At 39.3% G+C, this 21,061-nt stretch overlaps 1 pseudogene; it reads right to left on the bottom strand.

Annotated features, from left to right (window-relative positions):
* Nucleotides 1-1,332: 1,332 nt before the first annotated feature.
* On the bottom strand, nucleotides 1,333-20,760 carry LOC105474788 (hydroxymethylglutaryl-CoA synthase, cytoplasmic-like; annotated as a pseudogene).
* Between the last annotated feature and the right edge of the window lie 301 nt (nucleotides 20,761-21,061).

The raw sequence follows: 21,061 nt of genomic DNA on the forward strand, positions 1-21,061 counted from the left end.
ATCTAAATTTGAATGTTGGCTTCTTTTGCTGACGCCAAATGCAGAGCCCTGCAGCATTTGTGTGTCATGCTCTCATGTGACCACCAGAGGGCAGTGCATGACTGCTCTGACATTGTTTACTTCAAAATGTTTGCAAGTGAGCCTTCTTGAGAAAATTTTATAAAAACTTAGGAATTGGTTTTTTCCTTTAAAATAAGAAATTATTTATTTTACAGCAAATAAAGTTTAGAAGATTTAGTTCTGTACCTTAGTTCAAACTATCCGTATTTTACAGTCTATAAGGCTCATTGTCAGCACCACAAAGGCTGTCTAACCAATCTTCTTATCTATCCTGGGTGATAGGTTTTCTTTGTTCTCTTTTAGAGGTAAAAGTCTAAGAAAATGCTTCATAAATCCAACTCTCAGACCTTGAAGTGGAATACTTCTAGTTAGACTATGTAAAAACTTGGGTTGTACCTTGTCATTTTCACTCAGAAGATACCAAAAGGAAAAAAAAAAAGGAGAAAGAGAAAAAATGAAAAGAACCGTTTTACACCATGAATTTAGGCTTTCAGTGGATATGTTGAATTTATAACACTGAAGCATGAGAAGTAACCTAATAATGTCCTGCTCCATCCTTCCTTTCCATTGATAATTTTTAAAAAGACAACCAAAAATATGTTTCGTTCATTGTTCAAAATAAGTTGCAAAGAAGGATGGCGACAGTGAATGTCCTCATCCACACCTCCGTTAACATCTCAATGTTGCTCACCATAACCTGCCATGAACTGATTCAGGAGCCACCTAGAGCTTTATTCACGGCTTTGGAATGTACCATGTTTCCTATACCAGAAGCCTGGTCAATGTCAGTGTCTCTCTGTTCAGAGGTCATTACAACAACTTTTGTCACGGCTGGCCTTGTCTTGCCATTGTCAAAGAATCTGTGCATATCACGTTTTAAGACCACATTTCCCAAGCTATAAATGTTTTTCAAGAACCACAGGTACTTTCAGTAAGCTAGTTGTTCAAACTACAAAATTCTTACCCATTTTTAAAAAATTTAATTGAAGGTTAGTACCTCTACTTTCTGACAGAAGTACAGGGTTCATTATACCATGGGTGAAAACTAAACTTCATGTATACGAATGGCCAGAGAGGTCTGCAGTTTTACAAAGCCCTTAACATCACTCAAGTGCACTTGGCATTGGCCAGACCACAATGGGAAACATCCCAGCAAACTGAGTAAAAGAGACTTTCCCAAGTACACGATGGTCATCCAGGCTCCATGTCAGTCACATAAAAATTTGAGCAACATGTAATCCCATCCCCACCCTCACACCGAAGCCTTGCACCTCACAGAATATCTTGATGTTCCCCGTTACTAATGAGAGCTCCTCCCATTTCTGCTGCCGTGGCAGGGAGTCTTGGCACTGTCTTAGCAGGTCTTGGAATATGATCAGTTACTGTGTTTGAATGCACAAGTCTGACTCCTTCATCCCAAGTGTCATCACTTGGAGAAGGACACGGAGCGTAAGTTCTTCTGTGCTTTTCACCTACCCTAGCTAAGTACCATGTTTCTTCAAAGAGTGAATCTCTTGGGCCCCGGGGAACAGAGTTGACCAAATGATGGGTGTCCTCTTTGAGTTTCACGTTTTCAACAAAGACACCTGGTACCACACAAGTTCTTGAGCTACACCTTGATTTAAGATCCCATAAGCTTGCTGTTATTTTATCAATAGCAGACCCTGGTGAGGCATCTTGTGTAACTTTAAGAGAGTACAGGGTGGCGGCTGAACCAGAACCACACAAGAACACTCCAGTCTCTTCCCTGATCGTTGCTGAGGTGAGTACTGCGCTGGGACAGTTGTGAGGAACCATATACTGACGATGTGTACGTGTTTCTGTTTCATTGGATATAGCAAAGATGCCTTTGCTTTCTGATGGAAGAGTTCAGAACTATCCTTCGTAAATGCCATCTCCACGTTTGTATCAAAATAGATGTCTTCTAATTTAACATTCCCACAGGCTTCCAGGCCATTCTAAACACTGTTTTTATCTCTGTTCTGATCATTAAGGAAGTCATTCCGCAACGTCCGAGACCAGTTTACAATATGGTGAGTGAAGGATCAAGATGCCAAAATTATTCAAGGTAAAATCTTGATCATTTCCTTCTTTCTGCAACTAGGCATGGGTCTTTTTGCAGTCGACAGAATAGCAGTGGTCTAACACACTGAAGCAGCACAGTATGGAGGGTTTTCCATCTACTATAGGACATTCAGAGAGCATATCAGGCTCATAAAAGTCATAGGCACATTGCATATGTGTCCCACGAAGCCCTCGTTCAAAAATTAAAGTTGCATTTGACCTAATTAGCAGAGCTACCGCTCCAACTCCACCTGTCAGTCTAACATTTCCTGTGGGATATACAGCAATATCTCCTCCAACCTCCAGGGCAAACTGTCCATCCCAGGAGCTGGACTCAATCCAGTTAGCAACACTGAAGACAGCAGCTGGGACTCCATAGAATGCATGAGTTGTGTCGGTTCCCTCTACATCTATATCCCCAGAATCCTCAAACAGCTACATCAAATTAGACTTCACTGACTGATTTGTCGATGATTGTCTCTCTTCCACCTTCCATTTGCCCAATGCAATCATAGGAAAGGTCATTTCTCTCCACAAGATTCTGAACCACAGGCATGCAAAGAGAGTTGATCTCTTCTCTATGTGTGCAGAAGCCCATCTTGGCCTGGCCCAAGCCAATGGTATACTTTCCAGCATCTATATCAACATACTTTTCCAACTTTGAAAATATTTCCTTGGCATGCCCCAGGTTTGATATCCATTCACTGTGTCCAATCCAGGCTTGTCCTGGACTTCCTGGCGTCGTGCTCAGTTTGGTGCCCGGACCTGGATCTGGCGGTGCTGTTGCCCCCTCTGCTGCCCTCCCAGCACTGCTCAGCTGCACACCCTGCAAGCCCAGGCCATGGGCCTAATTCTAGAGAATTAGTAAAGAAATATTTATTTGCTTTTATTTTTCAATTTAAATGGGAAGCCAGTGAAAATTCCACACAAGAAACAAATATAAGACAATCCAGTAACTGGGAGATACACCTTGTGATGAGTGCAAACTCGTAAAATTATTTGTCCAACCTCAGGATTTGCGTCCAGATTCATCTCTCCCTCCTCTATTATAGACAGTGCATCTGTCTATAATGTGATAGACATTGATCGGCAGGTGATCGGCAGGAGGTCTCAGCCACAAGTGTGTCAAAGTGGACATCTCATGGTTAGCATAGGCAAGGTCTAGTATACATTGTCTGCTATCCCCAAAGAACTCAGTGTCTGTGTGCGAACTTTGCAAAAATCCTGCCTCCCTCCCTCCCTTCCTCCTCCTCCTCTTCTTTCTTTCTCTCTCTTTCTTTCTTTCTCTTTCTTTCTTTCTTTCTTTCTTTCTTTCTTTCTTTCTTTCTTTCTTTCTTTCTTTCTTTCTTTCTTTCCTTCCTTCCTTCCTTCCTTTCTTCCTTCCTTCCTTCTTTCTTTCTTTTTCCTTCCTTCCTTCCTTCCTTCCTTCCTTCCTTCCTTCCTTCCTTCCTTCCTTCCTTCCTTCTCTTTCTTTCTTTCTTTCTTTCTTTCTTTCTTTCTTTCTTTCTTTCTTTCTTTCTTTCTTTCTTCTCTTTCTTTCTCCTTCTTTCTTTCTTTCTTTCTTTCTTTCTTTCTTTCTTTCTTTCTTTCTTTCTTTCTTTCTTTCTTTCTTTCTTTCTTTCTTTCTTCTTTTTTCTTTCTCTCTCTCTCTCTCTTTCTTTCCTTTCTTTCTTGACAGAATCTTACTCTGTTGCCCAGGCTAGAGTGCAGTGGCACCATCCTAGCTCACTGCAACCTCTGCCTCCTGGGTTCAAGTGATTCTCCTGCCTCAGCCTCTTGAGTAGCTTGGATTACAAGCATGTGCCACCATGCCAGGCTAATTTTTGTATTTTTAGTAGACACGGGGTTTTACCATGTTGGCCAGGCTGGTCATGAACTCCTAACCTCAGGTGATCCACCCACCTCGGCCTCCCCCAAAATCCTTTATTTCTTAAAAGAAGATCAGATCAGAGTAATGATAAGCGATTATAATAATTTTGAGGGAGAGATTAGGTTTTATTACAATAACCCAGTAGTTGTGCTTGCTACCATACTTGCTATAATCCTTAGTCCCCTGCACAGGACACTGGGCAACCTGAAAGCAGAGTCTATGCCTTGGTTCCGACTACATCGCAGATTCTTAGCCCAGCACCTGGCCAAGCAGAGGTGCCAAGTACAGCTGAATGAAGGCACTTGGGTTGCAGGATATGACAAGAATACTACGATGTTGGAAATTGGGACTTTCCTAGAACAGCCCAGATATGAGGTCATCATAAATATGTGCCTTGATAACCTACCAGGTCCTTTAATCCCACTGCAACCCCCAGCCTGGACCTACCTGGTCCCAGGTATTTCCTAGAATCATGCTCTTGCTTTGCCTTCTCTGTTTATGTTGGTTTCCTTCATTGGCCTACTCTGTATTACTTCACTCTAGGTCTTGGGGGTCACCTCTGATCTCCCTTGGATCTCCCTTCTCTGGATCTCCCTTCTCTGGGAACCCATTGGATCTCCCTTCTCTGGCTCACCCGCTGTCATGTTGTTTCTGGTTCTGCACTTGACTTGGATTGTAGCATTATCCCAACTCCAGTTAGAAGACCCCCCAGCATGCTGACCCTGGGAGCCCTCACTAACCAAAGTTACCCCCTCACCTCACCTCTTCTGGCATCCCCTCTTGGCATGGGAGTTCAGATGTCTACAGATGTGTAAGTAAGAAAAGTGGTTTCATGCTCTCTTACTAGAAAATAATTCCCAACTTCTGAAAAATTAGTAGAAAATTGTGGGTTTATTTGCCTTGCTTCTTGGAATAAGAAAACTTGATGACATAAAATAGAAACTGCAATATTCTGATACCAATAACAAAGAGTAATTTAAATACTGCGGCCAGATATATTCCCTTCTTTTATGTTCATGACGCTGTCATTTAAAAACATGGATCTTAAGATAAAACCTACTCTGCTATCTAAGGATTTCTAGAAAAAGAAAGTTTTTTGCTTGTTTGTAAAAATTCCTTTTAACACAAATGGAACTTTAGAACTCAACTACTCAAATTGTTGCTTTTCATAAATGAGGCAGCCAGAACCCAGGGAAATGTTGTGTCTCACCCAATGTCACCAATCCTTGCCCTGGCCTTGAGAGAGTACACAGGGTCTTATTCCACTTAGTATCTCCAGATTCCATGTCCATGTTTTTTAAATAGTAAGAGCTCAATAAATCTAAACAGAACTGAACTATACTGAGCAATGTGATCATGTCTTGAGATTTTCTTACTACTGGCTGTAGGTTCACCTTTGTTTCTGGTAAATCATGTTAAAATTTCTTGAGCAGAGTAACTTGAAATAGATGTCTCCTTTTCTGACACTGAGCAGGGAAGAATTACGCTGACCATTCTGATTAGCTTTCTGTATTCTCTGTGAGAAGCAGCACTCTAAAATCATCTGATTTGGGCTCAGAGCAGCCCGGATTGTAATATTATTTGCCAGTTAATTGGAGGCAGGAAGCCAGCTCTGCTGCTCCACACACACCAGCAGAGACTTGAGAAGACCTTCATCCACTGCGGGAATGGCTGAACCCAGACGGTCTCTGAGGCTGTCTTTCCTCGTGGTCAGCTCCAAGGATGAGATTTAGACATGTTGGAGAGGTTCATGTTGCTGTTACAAGGTAGGTCTTTCAGAATATTAAATTTTGTGGAACTCAAGTTTAACAACAGGATTTTACTTATAAAACAATAACTATGTGAATGCGTAAAGCTTGGTATGGCTATACATCAGTGGTGTTTTATTCATGAAACAACTTATTTAACTATAAGATTGCCTAAAATATAAGCTTTTCAGAGAAATGAGCATGCCTAGTGATTTATGAAGCACCGAAAGACCTGATCTTCTGGAAAAGGAACATAAATAAATTACGTGAGTACAACATGAAATGCAGAATTGCAGAATTCTAAAACTGCTCTTCTCCACTTTTGCTGCAGTAACTGAAAAAATCATGGCATTAATATTGATCTTTCACAATTTTTTGACAAATAAAAATTGTATATATTTAATATGTACAATCTGATGCTTTGATATATATATAATGAAATGATGATCATAATTAAGCTAATTAACATATCCATCGCCTTATATAGTTACTTGGGGGGTGTGTGTGTGTGTTGAGAACATTTAAGATCTACTCTCTCAGCAAATTTTGAGTATAACTGTATAGTTACCATAACTATACAGTGTTAGTATTATTGTTAAGTATAGTTACTGTACTGTGTATTTGATCTCCAAAACTTATTCGTCTTACACTGGAAAGTTTGTGCCCTTTGGCTATATCCCCCAATTTCCCATTCCTCAGCCCCTCGCAACCTCCCTTCTACTCTCTGTTTCTTTGAGTTAGACGTCTTTAGATTCCCTGTGTCAGTGAGAATATGCAGTATTTGTCTCTCTGGTCTTATTTAATTTAGCAAAATGTCCTTTATGTTCATCCATGCTGCCACAAATAGCTGGATTTCCTTCTTCTGAATCACATTATGTATATATGTCATCAATGGTATAGCATGTGTCAGTACCTCATTACTTTTTAAATGCTGAAGAATATTTCATTGTACAGATATGCTACCTTCGTTTATTTGTTCATCAGTAGGTAGATGTTTGGATTGATTCTGGGGTTTTTTGGCTATCATGAATAATACCTCTTTGAACATCTATGTAAATGGTTTTGACATATACATTAGCTTTTCTTTCTCTTGGGTATTTCTGGGGATAGCGTTGCCAGCACCAGCCCACCCAGATGCATCTCATAAGGTTTCCATATTTTATGTCTTTGCCAATCTCGAAGTCACGCTTTCTCTTGCGAAAAGAAAAGGTGACACTTTCTCTCGTCCTTTACACTTTCACACTCTTCCTATAAAATTACAAGCCAAGTTAAAACTCAAATATATCTATTTTTTAAATCATAGCAATCAGCAAGTGATCCCCTGGAATTTCAACTTTTTAAATTAAATGAAAAGGTAATCTTTTAATTGAAAGCAAAGCCAAGTGGTTGCTGAATATCTAGCCTGTGGTGGAATTATTGAGGACGTGTCAGTGATAGTCTGCTCAGGGCCCACAGTTCTGTCTGGCGATCAGAGCCGGCCTTCACTCTTTCTTTCCCAGCTATCTTATTCCTAATGTCTGAAGGGTTTCCAGAGTTACTTTGATCTATTTTTTGGACATACATGTTTTTTGGACAAAAACATTTCACATTTGAGCTTTTTTATAAAGAAATTTAATATATAGTTTCCCAGCTAGTAAGCAAATAAATAATGTTATGTTGATTTGTACTTATTTGGGCCATTTAAAAATTGTGATAAAAGATAATAACACTAAATTTACCATACTAACGACTTGAAGTATACAACTCAGTGATAGTAGATCTATTCACATTATTCATTTCCAGAAATTTGTTATCGTACCAAACCAAAACTTGTTGTCCATTAAACAATAACTCTGCAATCCCCCTAACACTCATCCCATAGGAATCTAACTAACTTTCTGTTTCTGACTTTGCCTATTCTAAGTTCCTCATACATATGGAATCACACAATATTTGTACATTTCTGCCTGGCTTATTACATTTAGCATAATGTTGTTAAAGTTCATCCATGTAGTAGATCTCATTTCTTTTAAAGGATGAGTGGTATCCCATTGTATGTGTTGATGTTTACTTGTAGAATAAGTAATTTATATAGTTTCTCCATGAACAACTGACTGAAAGGCAAAGTGAATTACTGATAAAAGAGACTAGAATTGGCTACAAATGGAATCCTGGAGATATTATTTACTCCCTAATATAACCAATTTTCTAAGTAAAACAATGAAAAGACGAGTAGGACTTGCTGCTTTTTGGTTTTTCACATGCTAATCATATAGACAATATGCCCACAGACAGCACAGTAAAACAGTGAGAACAAATTCCTGTCTGTTAAGAAATGCTAGAATATTCAACATGAATTCTATCCTATGACCTGGGTGTACATAGAAACTGTTTATTCAGGTTTGCCTCTTGTTTAACTCTGCATATTATGGTGAATTATTACTGTTAGTATTTTTAAATTAAGACGGAGTCTTGCTCTGTCACCCAGGCTGGAGTGCAGTGGTGTGATCTCGACTCACTGCAACCTCTGTCTCCCAGATTCAAGTGATTCTCCCACCTCAGCCTCCCGAGTAGCTGTGATTATAGGTGCCCACCACCATGCACGGATACTTTTTGTATTTTTAGTAGAAACAGGGTTTCACCATGTTGGCCAGGCTGGTCTTGAACTCCTGATCTCAGGTGATCTGCCTGCCCCAGCCTCCTAAAGTGCTGGGATTATAGGCGTGAGCCACCACACCCAGCCCTAGAAAGCTCTGCATTTAGTTAATTTTCCGTCTTGTTCTATTGATCTGAATAGAGCATGCAATTTTTGTGTGTGTTGGGTAGTTTATGTTCTGATGCTCATGGAATGCCACAGAAGTCAAAGACCAAGGATATTTTGCCGTAAAAACCAACTTGTGCTCACGTGAGAAAAACAAAAACAAAATGAAGATTTTCTTTCCTCCGGGGAGATGCTGTTTTGTCTCCTGAAGAAGCTTGGTAAGCCTCAGTGTAGGATGTACGTGATGGTTTCACATGAGACACGTTTTAAAAATCCTCTCTGATACCCTTTTTTATGTCTGATGGCCAATCTCAATCAAAAGAAGGCTTTCCCCTGCTCTGTGACGAGTGACTCTCGGCATGAAGCAAGTTAGATTCCTCCAGTCAGCAATTTGGTTGCAGTTGCAAACTTTCAATTGAAACTAAAAGAAGGAAGGAAGGAAGGAAGGAAGGAAGGAAGGAAAAAAGGAAAGAAAGAAGGAGAGAAGAAAGGAAGGAAAGAAGAAAGGAAGGAAGGATGGAAGGAGAGAAGGAAGGAGAGAAGGAAGGAAGGGAGGAGAGAAGGAAGGAAGGAAGGAAGGAGAGAAGGAAGGAAGGGAGGAGAGAAGGAAGGAAGGAAGCATGAGTTCATTTTATAAAACTTTTATCCAACATGTGTGATGTACAAAACTCCATCTCGGAATTCCTGAGAGATATATCCTAACACCATCTCGATCCCCAACTTTCCAAAACCACGGTGACACTTCTTAGGAGTGACTGTGTGCAGAGGAGAAGACAGGAAGCAGTAACAGCAGCCCTGGGCTGGGCTCAGGTGCTCTGGACACAGATAACAGGTTTACAGAGGGGCCTGCAGCTCCCTGGGCAATGGACAGCAGCCTTCAGCATCGAACCCAAACCAGACACCCTCTCTCAGAGCTAAGGGCCTAGTGGACACGAGGCTTCATTCTCACCAGCTCAGGGACTGGACAGGACCAAGCCTGCAGTGGGGCAGGGGTGTGGCAGGCAGAGGCCAAAAGAAGCCTCAGCATCTACAGGTCTCTACATTACTTCTCACTCTCCCAGTGACTCAATTTTTCAGATATTTTACACCCTAATGTGGTAGGCAGGACACTTGTAGTGGCTTTGCACCTGTGGATCTTGGGGCATCACTGTTTGTTTCTTGGCAAGTGACTGAGGTCTGCCTAACTCTGCACAGGGCCAACTAATTAGGGCCGGTTACTCAACAGAGCGCAGAAAATATCCACAATGATTAGCAGATCTGTTCAGGAATTTTGAGTTGCTTTTTGTGTGTTTTAAAATTTTGTTTGTTTTTATATTTACTCTGTTAACTAATGGCATATGTTTGTGTGTGCACAGAGTTTAGAATGACAAGGTAACAACATAAAGGCAGAGCGGCTTTGTGGTTAGAGTGAAATGTTGTTGAAACACGCCATGCCTCCTCCCCACCCTACATTCATTTTTTTCTGTTAAGGCGTCGTGTCTCCAAGAGGCTTTCTTTAATAAAACTGCTTTTGAATTATTTAATAAAAATAGCCCCTCTTCTTTGCACACTTACAATATGTCAGGCATGTTTTTTGAATACATGGATATTATATCTCTATTTGACAGATGAGAACACTGAGACTCAGAGAGTAAGTAAGTTCACAAGAACTCTAAAGCTAGTGAGTGAGTAGCTGAGCTAGAATTAGAAGCAAGTGTATCTGAGTGTTGTAGAAAGATAACTCCCCAGATTAAGCAGTTGTATGTTGTTACTGTCTACCTCTGGCTTGGACTGGGACAAACTAATGTGTGTTAGAACAATGAGTAAGCGCCTGTCAGTGGAAGGCAGGGCAGGTGGACAGTGGCAGAGACAGCTGCCTGGGACATGGAAAAGCCATGCACCCCATTCTTTAAAGCAACGGCATTGGGTTCACTCTCACCTGCACTAGAGTTGGGGTTTCTTCATTTCACCTTTTGTTTTGTTACCTTGCTGAATTGACTTAATTTTCTCTGATTCCAGGTCAACCTGAAGGATTTGTTACAGATGGTTTTTGGGTTAACAAGGACTAATGATGGAAAAATCACATTCTAGAGTAAAAGCTTGGGGGAAAGAGTCTGGAATCCAAGGCTACCAGAGCAGGCTGTGGAAAGAATGAAGTAACATGAGCCCAAGCAGACAGAGCTGGAGGAAGGGTTCTGGGCTCAGCAATGTCAGGACAGCCAAGCAGGAAGCAAAGGCCCAAGGAGGTACCAGGGATCTGACATCTGCATCGATCAGTGGATGCAATTAACAGACCGGAGTGGAAGCCGGAGACCTGGTGGTGACGAATCCCACCCTTAGAGGACTGAGGGTGGCCTGGCTGCCGTCCAGCTGGGCCATTCTGATGCATCAGTGCCCAGGACTGATCAGTCAGTGCCCGTGCCCAGCAAGTTGAGGCCTGTGTCCAGCTGCTCAGGGGATATGCTGAATATGGTCCCTGACTAGTATGGCTGCGAATTCAAGCTGGGAAGCATGTGATCATTAGAAGACCTATTTCCAAACCCAGAAAAAATAGGAGCCCACGAAATTAGCTGGATAAGAAGTTTTAAAAATGCATGGTTAATGTAACAGATCTCATCTATCTGAGATCCACGTCTATTCACCATCATTAAATGCCTCCTACTTAACGTGGGCTGACAGGGGTTAGAGAGTGAGCTCTGGTAGCCAGAACGTGGAGAACTCTAGAGATGTTGTTTTCTGTGTTCCCAAGCTTTGTACACTGCCCGGCTCTTAGTAAGCAACCAATATATATCTGTCGATTACAGAAGTACAGCTCAGATTCCCAGGGAGTTTTTAGCCATTGTGATTTTCTAAGTAATGTTGCTATAAGCACCTAACAAATCGTTGCATTATTAGTAAACTTACAATCTGTAAAACAAATTAGTAAATTAATATCACAAACTTACTATTTAGTTCACTCCTTTGTTTAATGACACAATCTTGATTTTATTCTGATAATCTCTCGTTGAATAAACAATGAGTTCCCAGGTGCCAGAATGACTTGAGAAATCTTTATTACAACTCCTGATCCATGATTGAATTTGAACCTGTGAATTGCTGAAGTCTTGAACACTTAAAGGAAATAATGTAATACAGTTAGTTGATGTCTAGGTCTTCTCTGACCTTCTATCCCTACCTCATCCTAGAGCACCGGGAACCTTCCCTAGCACAGCAGTAAGGTCCCAGCATGACAACTGCTCTGTCACTGACCAGCTCTGCTCCTGACTGTAAGCTCCATGGGGCCAGAGATTTATCTGGTTCACTCTTGTATTTCTAGTGTCCACTCTGCTGATTGCATTGTCATGGTAGGTACTCAATAATTTTTTATTAAATGAATGAATGATGGTGAGCCAAAATTCACAATCTGATTATTGGCCTTTGTATATCTAAACTTTTAATACCATGACATAATAGAATATCTGATACTGATAAATTTTAGTTGTATTGTTACTGTGAAAATTTAAATTCTTACAGTTAATAGAATGAGACAGTGCTGTGTATGACTTTCTAAAATCTTTTGGAAAAATATATAGTTGGGTGCTTTTAAGAATATATTTAAAGTCAAAATAATGAATTTTGAATATCAAATAATGAATATTTGAACAGTTATTCCTTTGATTTTCTAAGTGGCACAAGACTCGAAAAGCTTTATGCTATGGAGACATTTATTTTCAAAGTTCTGCTTTCAAGTGTGAAGAAATTTCTATACAAGCAATATATATTTGTAGTAGAACTATTTAAAAATAAAATGAAGGAAGAGGAAACAAATTACTAGAAATAATACATTGTCCTAACATCCAGGTATAATCAGAGTAAAAGCCTGGCAGAAAGATTCTGGAATCCAAGAATATTTTTGCTCTGGAATCCAAAAAGATTCTGGTAATCCAAAAATATACCCATACCTTTACCATATCTTCATCCTTTGTCTCTCTCTTTCTCTCTTCTTAACCCTCTCACACTCATGCATATGTGTGTGTCTCTCTGTATGCACGTATGTATGTGTTTCTGTGTGCATGTGTTTCTGTCTGTGTGCATGTGTTTGTGTGTGTATTCCAATGCAGATGCAAATTTATATTTCAAAATATAATTCTCCTCTCACAGCTCCAATGTAAACATAGGAAATGAGTTGTCAGTGGAGCTGTGGAAAAAGGAAAGGTTAGCAAGGCCAGTCTTGATGGTCAGATGTGTGTGTCTGACTCAAAATGTAAATTATGTACTAATCCTTCAATGTACATGCTACATCCTATCATAAACTTTGATGCCTGGGGAAAATATGACCAGTCATTTTTATATTTTTCTAGAAGACTTACTATTTCATTTGTAGTTCTTTCAACTTTTGCCTGAAGAATTGCTTTTTGTGGAATGTCTGTAGGTGGTCTCTAAGGGACTCCACAGAAAAAGAGCCAAGCCCCTCTTATGTCTGGTCTGCAACAGGTATCACCCTACTACTGTGAATTCCACTAATTGAGGTTGAGTTTTTGAAAAAACCAAATATCTCAGCAGGAAATCTGTAATACAATAAAACTGCTAATCATTCTGTGACAGTATAATATGTAAACTCATTACAGTAAATTCTATATATTCCACTCTTTTAGATTCTTCCAGGCCCCTTTTCAGCTACACATTGAAAATTGGATAAATATACCCAGTAATGGGATCGCTGGGTCTGGGTATATACCCAGAGGGATATGAATTATTCTACCGTGAAGACCCATGCATGCAATGTTCATTGCAGCATTATTCACAACAACAAAGACATGGAATCAACCAAGATGCCCATCAGTGACAGATTAGATAAAGGAAATGCGGTAAACATAAACCATTCAATACTATGTAGCCATAAAAAGAATGAGACCACTGCTTTTGCGGGAACGTGGATATAAATGAAGGCCATTATCCTTAGCAAACTAACTCAGGAACAGAAAACCAAATACCGCATGTTCTCACTTGTAAGTGGGAGCTAAATGTTGAGAACTCATCAATACAAACAAGGCAACAACAGACACTAAGGTCTACTTGAGGGAGGAGGTTGAGAGAAGGGAGAGGAGCAGAAATAACAACTATTGGGCATTAGGCTTCATACCTGGTGATGAAATAATCTGATGCAACAAATCCCCAGGAGACAGGTTTACCTATATAACAAACTTGCACATGGATACCCAAACCTCAGATAAAAGTAAATAAAAAAAAAATTGGGTAAGTACCCCCATAATTCTGTACTGTCCTCTTGCATCCACTTTTGGTGTCCAGTAATAAGAATATTCTGAAGGGTACTACTACCAGCTTCTGCACTGTGCAGTGGAAATTTTGGATGTGAATCCTACATATTAGCACACACACTTCACCATGCAGCTGCTGATTAATTCATTTTTCTTAGCTATACCAGTTTCAATTTCTGAAACTATCAAAGATTGGCAAAGAAAAAAAGGCTTGGACATGTTGTTTACTCTTTTTTCAGTTTTGCTGAGGTATAATTGACAATAAAAATTGTACATATTCCAGGTGTACAATGTGATATTGTGAGATACATAAACACAGTGAAATGATTACCACAGTGAAGCTAACTAATATATCCATTGGCTCACATGGTTACCTTTTTTTTTTGGTTTGTGGTGAGGATACTTAAGATCTATTCTCAGCAAATTTCAAGGGTACAATACATTATACTTGACTCTTGAACAACACAAAGGCAAGGGGCACTGACTCACTGTTCAGTCCAAAATTTACATATTAACTTCTGATTCCCTCAGAACTTAACTCCTAATAGCCTACTATTGAGGTATCAGCCTTGCTGATAACATAAAAGTTTGATTAACACATATTTTGTAAGTTATATGTATTATGTACTGTATTCTTTCAATGAAGTAAGCTAGAGAAAAGGAAAGTAAGCTAAGAAAATCATCAGGAAGAGAAAATATATTAACCATTGATTAAGTGGAAATGGTCATTATAAAGGTCTTCATCCTTGTCGTGTTGACATTGAGTAGGCTGAGGAGAAGGAGTAAGAGGAGGGGTTGGTCTTGCTGTCTCTGGGGTAGCAGAGGCAGAGGAAAGTCTGTATATAAAGGAACCTACACAGGTTGCTCAAGTGTCAACTGTATTATTAACTATAGTCACCATTCTATATAGGGCTCCAGAACTCATTAATCTTATAACCAAATGTTTATACCCTGTGACCAACATATCCCCATTTCCTCTACCCTGGTAACAACCCTTCTACTCTCTCTTTCTATGAGTTCAACTCTTTTGGATTCCACACAAAAGTGAGATCAGCAAGGAAAAAATAATTATAAAGATATGTAAGATAAGTAAGGATAAAGATATTATCCTTGTATTTGTGCTATTCACTGTCTGGACTTAAAAGACACCATTCCTCAGTTAAATTTCAAACATATTATATATATTTGCATATCATATACACATATATCATCTTGCTCTCTACTATATATATATATATCTAGTGTGTATATATATATAGTAGTATGTATAATACTATATGTAGTAAATACATAGTGTTATACCTAGAATCAAGTGGAATTATACTATAAATGTTTTATAATCTAATGTTTGGCTTTAGAATATATCATGAATATCATTCCAGGTGACCAACTTTTAAACTCTGGTTTTCTATAGCACTTGTTTAGTTTTGCATCATTTTCTCTGCCTGTGCAGCAGGTATGTATCATGCTTTGCCAATGCATATGAAGGCAACATGGAAGCAGGATTTGTGTTGTGCCTTCCATAGTCCTTGATAGACTCATGGATACATTAATGCTATTTAATAAGTGATTATAAAATTAAATTAGTGAATAGTATTGAATCTAGCTAGACACTGTTTCATATTTAAGTGTTAAGGAGTGGACATTATACAAGGTGATCAAAAAGGTAAATGGGCTAGGAAGTTGAGTTCTGTGTAAAACAAAAGCCTTAATTGGTTATAAACTGTTCATTCCCACCTGTATTTGACAGTCCTATGTTCAAAATTTAGTCTTAAATTAATACAACAGTGACAATCTTAAATATCAATCATTAGAACTTCAGTTATAGAACTTCAATTACAACAAGGGCCTAGTCCAATGTAGGATGAAAATTCTTTAAAATTTTTTTTTTTTTTTTTTTTTTTTTGAGAAAGTCTCGCTGTGTCGCCCAGGCTGGAGTGCAGTGGCCGGATCTCAGCTCACTGCAAGCTCTGCCTCCCGGGTTTTTACGCCATTCTCCTGCCTCAGCCTCCCGAGTAGCTGGGACTACAGGCGCCCGCCACCTCGCCCGGCTAGTTTTTTGTATTTTTTAGTAGAGATGGGGTTTCACCGTGTTAGCCAGGATGGTCTCGAACTCCTGACCTAGTGATCCACCCGTCTCGGCCTCCCAAAGTGCTGGGATTACAGGCTTGAGCCACCGCGCCCGGCCAAAATTTTTTATAATCACACCAATAATCTGAAAATTCCTTGATTTTTTTAGCATTCACAATAATAAAAAATCAAGGAAAATATTGTCTTTCACATCTGGAAAACAGTATATAGTATACCAAACTGTAGTTAGATATGAGTAGTAGAATGTATATAATAAGAATGATAAGCATATAATGTTTTCTTACTCTATGCCTAGGCCATGGTACATTTACATTTCACATTAAACATTAAAGCAAACGGAGATAACTTTAATCTCTAAAGATGTTTTATATCTCCTTTGTTATTTACAAGAAAAGCAAATGGGTTTACCTAATATAATGAAACTGGGCAGAGATTTATATAATAAGATGAATTTATTAAAGAAAACTCAATATATCAGTTTTAGCAGCTGAAATATTGCTTCAATTTTAAAATGACCAGTTCATTGGGATTTTATTTAGGAAAGGCAAGAAACTAAAAGAAAATAATTAATGACAATATAATAAATCTAAACACTTTGGCAGAATACATACTTCCTAAATATTATACTTGTCTAGGATTTCACTTTGAATATATTGTATTCTTTTGGAGAAAGTTTCATTTGGAATATCAACTGTAATTCAATAAATTTCATTATAAAAACAGTTTTTTTGTTATCCTGTTATTTTCTTGTTACATGAAATACCACTGTTGTGTAGGTGTATTTACAATGAATATGTTTCAACAAACATTTTCTATAACAACATAATCTCCCACGTGTATGCAATTGTTTGGGACAAAGAAAGATTAGGAGAGAGACAGGCAAAATTGACCTAAAACTGATTTATCTGGTAGACTACCCCTTTGACTTCACAATCTCTAATACCCCAGCTATTAACATCTAAACTTCCAAAGCGGAGAGGAAAATAACCCAAGAATTAGCAGCTAGGAGATAATTTCCCTTTTATGAATTAGCCTGCTAGTAGGGAAAATTTTCCACTTACAGCAGCACCTGCCAAGGAGGTACAAAACTGAATACTGTGTTCAAGCACAGTGGTTCTAACCAGCTAAAGTTGTTAAAGGGCCATTAACCTTGAGTGATTCAATACATTGGATCCCCAGCAGACTCAACAAAAGTCTCTGTCCTGGCCAATGAACAGTGAGACTTGTATCAGCTAATCTCACACAGACACTTCAGGAACGTTTCTGGGAATCCAAAGGTCTAGTACATGCTGAGACATCCCCTCAATTTCTTCCCCTTTATGAAAATGTGGGGAGGTTATTTGAAGACTCAGGAAAAAGTCAAACAACATCTTGTATGGTTGGGATTTGTCCTGCATAGTGCTGCATATCTCTTAGATAAGTGATGCTATGTGGCATTACTACACATAGGTCTAAGACAAAGAGGTACCTCTTGGTCAGAAGACAAGGGTCTAAAAACCAAAAGATACCTCTCACACTCACATATAATAATATAATATTTAAGAATTTTACCTCTCCTTCCTGTAACTCTGAGCTTTGCTTGTAGTAGTGTTTTAGATACAAATAAAGGAATCCTTAAAACCATATGCAAAAGTAATTCTCTTGCATTGGAAGTTGAATCTGCCTCCTAATCATTTCATGGTATTCATTACAGGGAAACAGCTGAATCGTTGTGGTGCTACTTGAAGTGGTTAATACTAACCACAAGGGAAAACAGAAAAACTACATAATGGGTATAGGAGGAGTATGGATAAAATTCAGATGATCTCAATGGAGATTTTTAAAATTTCATATTCTCATATTTTTTCATAAGAGTATGTCAGGATACACTTCAATATACAACTAAGATGGACTAAAATGGATTCGATTTACTTTCCTGCCTAAAATAACTAAAAAACAAAATGTATAAAACATACAAAATATATGAAGCAGCTGTTTGCTAGACAATGAACATTAAGCAACAAGGGACAGTGATCCTTCAAAGACGAGAAATAAACTGAAAAGCCAGATGTTTGCCCCGATTTACTACTAGGGAAAGTTTACAGACTGTCGTGCAGAAAGGGGAACGTGGGCAGTGCCCAGAATCTTGCAGAGTTGTGGAGATGAATCTGGGAACCCGCAGCGGACAAGGCAGTTATATTTTCCAGGACAGAGCTGTGCCAGAGAGGAGAAGATTGACAGAGAGAGAGCCCAGATATCTGCAGAGAATCCCCTAGCATGTTCAGATCAGTTCTGCATGTGATGAAACTACTCAAGTGTGGAGAAATAATCACCAAAAAGAATTAAAGGGAATTATCCTTGGAGCTCATACAGGGCTGGAAATAGTGCCTGTTCCCAAAGGTAAAAGTGAAAAACATTATAATTCGTAGAGCATCTGCTAAAGGACTGAGAAGGATGCTGTCTCCAGGGTGGGAAACATTAACAACTCTAGATTGAAAAACTTTTGATCCCACCAAATGCAATAAAAAGCAAGATCCAAAAGGATCAAACTGAAATTAATTACATCCCAGAGCAAAACTGAAGAACATTTCTAGCAATGCAAAAATATCCAGCACACAAGAAGATAAAAATCCGTTATTTTCTTCCAATAAAAACTTACTAGGAAGGAAGGAAGGGAAGGAAAGAAGGAAGGAAGGAAGGAAGGAAGGAGAGAGAGAGAGAGAGAGAGAGAGAGAGAGAGAGAGAGAGAGAGAGAGAGACAGGAGGAAAAAGGGAGAGGAGGGAAGGATGAAGGAAGGAAAAAATGAAGGAAGGAGGGTAGACAGGAAGGAAAGAAGATACAACTCATATTAAAGAAAAAAATCCCTGAATGGAAATTGACCCATAATTAACAAAGATGGTAAGATTAGCGAACAAGTAACTTAAAACAGAATTATATCTCAATTCATTCTGCTCACTATACTAGAGGAAATATACTAGTGAAAACACTGACCAAGTCAGATATAGAGGACATAAGAAAGAGAGAAATTTAAACTTCTAGAGAGAAAAAATACAAGGTGTGAAATGAAAAACACACTGGATGAGATGAATGCAGATTTTATACTGCAAAAGAAAATACTCGTAAATTTTAAGACAGGGCAATAGAAATAATCCAACGTGGATAGAAAACATGGAAAAAGAGTTTTATTAAACAAAAAGAGCATCAGTGAGCCTCGGGACAACTTCAAGGGTCTTTTGTAGTTGCAATTAGAGTCCCTGAAGGAGATGGTAAAGATAGAGTTAAAAAAATTTACAATTTGAGGGCCACATTTTTTTCTTTCTTTCTCTTTCTTTCTTTCTCTTTCTTTCTTTCTTTCTTTCTTTCTTTCTTTCTTTCTTTCTTTCTTTCTTTCTTTCTTTCTTCTTTCCTTCTTTCCTTCTTTCTTTCCTTCTCTCTCTCTCTTCCTTCCCTCCCTCCTTCCCTCCCTCCCTCCCTCCTTCCTTCCTTCCTTCCTTCTCTCTCTCTCTTTCTTTCTTTCTTTCCTTCTTTCTTTCTTTCCTTCTCTCTCTCTCTCTTCCTTCCCTCCCTCCTTCCCTCCCTCCCTCCCTCCCTCCCTCCCTCCCTCCTTCCTTCCTTCCTTCCTTCCTTCCTTCCTTCCTTCCTTCCTTCCTTCTCTCTCTCTCTCTCTTTCTTTCTCTCTCTCTCTCTTTCTCTCTCTCTCTCTCTCTCTTTCTTTCTTTCTTTCTTTCTTTCTTTCTTTCTTTCTTTCTTTCTTTCTTTCTTTCTTTCTTTCTTTCTTTCTTTCTCTTCCTTCCTTCCTTCCTTCCTTCTTTCGACAAGGTCTCCGTTTGTTACTCGGGCTGGAGTGCAGTGACACAATAATGGCTCACCACATCCTCAACCTTCCAGGCTCAGGCAATTTTCCCACCTCAGCCTCCCAAGTAGCTGGGATCACAGGGGCACACCACCACACCCAGCTAATATTTGTATTTTTTGTAGAGACGAGATCTTGCCTACTCCGCAGGAAGGTCTCAAATTCCTGGGCTCAAGCAATCTGCCCACCTCGGCCTCCCAAAGGCTGGGATTATGTGAGTGAGACACTACACCCAACCTCAAAATTTTCTACATGTCAAAAATTACAAAACAGGAAAACTCAATGCACAAGAAACTGCAAGCACAAGAAGCTTCAGGAAACGACACCAAAGCACACCAATTACATTTCTGAAAACTGGTGATAGAAGAAAATCTGAAAACCAACCAGATAAAAGATTTTCACAAAGAAATAAAGACAAGAATGACAACTGATCTCTATTAAAACTAACAAGTAAGATTTTGGGTAAGTAAGATGGGTTAGATCAGGTAACAGTTAAAGAAGAGACAGTCACTAAGGAAATTCATGGAAACTGCGAAGAGGTTTCCATGAGCACCATTTAAGTATCCCAGGATTAAAGAGACCTTTAGAAAAATTACCAAGGCTTCAGAAGATTTTGGCCAAAATGCTATAATTTGGTTAGAAAATTTGTGGCACAAATACCCAATCAACACTGGATTGGTTCTTTGTTGGTTCTGGGAGACAGTGCATAGTTACTATTATAATCATACTTTGTTAAATATAAGATTCATTTATATTTCATAATTTTATTTATTTATTTTCAAAATGAGTTGCCAAGCATGCTTTTTTTCTCCATAACTTCTTTGAAGAACTGACTTCTAATTAATAAAGTAGCAGCCTCCTGGTTCCCATTATCCATGCTAACCACCCCTTTTGTGTCTGTCTTCCACAGTATACAGGAGCTCCAGGTACGCAGACAGCATGTTGGGTCTTTGGTGAGAGGCAGAGCCCCCTTCCCCACTGAAGCTGAATATGAAGGATACCAGGGCTGGTGGCTGGTGCAGGGGTAGAGATGTCGGTCATTGCTGGAGGATCCTGTGTGGGTTGGTGTTTTCAGCTGTGTCCAGCTCCAAATCTGCTGACCGGATACTCGGACCATTCTGAAGCTTGCACAAGCACCTTGTGAGCTTTGAAAAGTTCTCTCCTGTTCACACAAGCTAGAGTGGTGTTGCTATTACAGATGAGAATGTCATCTGCCTCCTACACATTCACCGTGGTGTCTATAATTCACTGACCTCCCTTTACAAGTGCTTTCCTGAGTGAGAGAAAGGAGCACTGGGCTTGGAGGGAGACCAAATAGGCAGGGTGGCCAGACCTGCCCCTTCTTCTCTCCTGGATGGCAGTGCCGGACTGCTTTGCTCAGAAGCTGAGTTATGGAGCAGAAGGGGCTCAGCAGGGCT

This window comes from Macaca nemestrina, chromosome 1 (assembly GCF_043159975.1).
Source record: "Macaca nemestrina isolate mMacNem1 chromosome 1, mMacNem.hap1, whole genome shotgun sequence".
In the NCBI taxonomy this organism is placed as follows: Eukaryota; Metazoa; Chordata; class Mammalia; order Primates; family Cercopithecidae; genus Macaca; species Macaca nemestrina.